This window comes from Lepidothrix coronata, unplaced genomic scaffold (genome assembly GCF_001604755.1).
Source record: "Lepidothrix coronata isolate B3197 unplaced genomic scaffold, Lepidothrix_coronata-1.0 Scaffold205, whole genome shotgun sequence".
NCBI lineage: Eukaryota > Metazoa > Chordata > Aves > Passeriformes > Pipridae > Lepidothrix > Lepidothrix coronata.
The window spans coordinates 1,478,024-1,479,879 of record NW_016690385.1 but is presented as its reverse complement, the minus strand read 5'-3'; positions in this window follow the sequence as shown (position 1 = coordinate 1,479,879).

The following is a 1,856-nucleotide window of genomic DNA, read 5'->3' as shown; positions in this document are numbered from 1 at the left end:
CAGCTTAAGCCCATTCCCCTTGTCCTGTCACGCCAGGCCCTTGTAAATAGTCTCTTCCCTCTTTCCTGTAGTTTCCCTTCAGGTGCTGGAAGGCCCCAATTTGGCCACCTCGGAGCCTTCTTTTTTCCAGGCTGAACAATCCCAGTTCTCTCAGCCTTTCCTTGTAGCAGAGGGGCTTCATCCCTCTGATCATCTCACTGTCCTTGACTGTAAGACACGGCTTTACCCTGGCAGGGTGAAGCTTGAGAGAAGAGGACTCATCTGGCACCAAATCTTTTTAGGCAACATTTCGAAGGAGAACACCTTCTAGTAGTGTCAGTAAAGTAATACCAGCTATTACATTAATCTGGGAATGCTGGACTTAGGCCCTTATGGCAGCTCCAAGCCTCCCCTGAGCATGTTGGCAATCACCTGTGGGTTGCTCAGGTGATCCATGGGGCAAGCAGCAGATAAAGGCAGGGATGGACGTTGTGTAGCTGTGCTTCCCCTGCAGCCTTAGGCAGCTGTTTCCCATCTGTGAGAGGCACAGCTCCCTCCCCTGCAGGCCCTGGGTGGTGTTTCCATCCTCAGTATCCAAAGGAGCAGGGCTGGGAAGGCCACATGGATCACTGTGATCCTGTGCCTCAGCACTGCCGTGGGGTAAAGGCCTGGATGCTCAGTGTCTCCTTGGCATCCAGCTGTCCAGGAGTTTCTCTGCCAAGGGACACTCAGTTTGGAAATGTAGTTTCTGGACTGTCTCAAATCTGCAAACCTCATTCCTCTGGATCTTCTCTCCTCATCCCCACCTCAACCAAGCCCCCCCCAATTCCCGATCACCCACCCTTGCCAGCTTTCCTTTCCTGGTACCCTCCCAGAGCACAGGCTGTGCCAGCAGTGGTAGTGTACCCATAGTAATAGATGGTGTTAGGAGACTGTACTTCCCAGCACTGGAAGGGTGTGGGGCTGCTGGAGCAGGTCCAGAGGAGGCCACGGGGATCCCCCTGAGCTGGAGCCCTTCTGCCCTGGAGCCAGGCTGGGAGAGCTGGGGGGGTTCACCTGGAGAAGAGAAGGCTCCAGGGAGACCTGAGAGCCCCTTGCAGGGCCTAAAGGGGCTCCAGGAGAGCTGGAGAGGGACTGGGGACAAGGGATGGAGGGACAGGACACAGGGAATGGCTTCCCACTGCCAGAGGGCAGGGATAGATGGGATATTGGGAAGGAATTCATAACTGCAAGGGTGGGGAGGCCCTGGCACAGGTTGCCCACAGAAGCTGTGGCTGCCTCTGGATCCCTGGAAGTGTCCAAGGCCAGGCTGGATGGGGCTTGGAGCAACCTGGGCTAGTGGAAGGTGTCCCTGTCCATGGCAGGGGATGGAATGGGATGGGATTTAAGGTCCCTTCCAAGCCAAACCCGTCTGTGACTCTGTGATTCTATACTAGTAGTCTAGTACATTATTATTAATATATTATTAATAAAGTGATTTTACCAGCAATGTTTACTGATAATTTAGTAGTAACTTTATTCCAAAATGATTATAAATTCTATTTTTCGAAGTACCAACTTTAGTATTTTGCAATTCTCTTTTTCTAAAGCTGTGTTCATTTACCTTTAAATACCAAATTAAGGGCCGGTTTACTGTCCCTGCTGCCAGTCCGTGGCTCAGGGCAGCCCAATTAATCCATTTTAGGGCTTTCTCGTGCACTCCCGACACTGCGAATCTCCGCGTCTGCCACGAGAGGGAGGACGTGCCATGCGGGACACTGGGATCGCACCAGAGAAGGTTCCAGTTTACGGGGAAGTTGCATTAGTTTATGCAGAGATTCTATTTTAAATCAATTCAGCCAAAATCGGTGCAAGATGTTGGCTGACATTTGTAGACA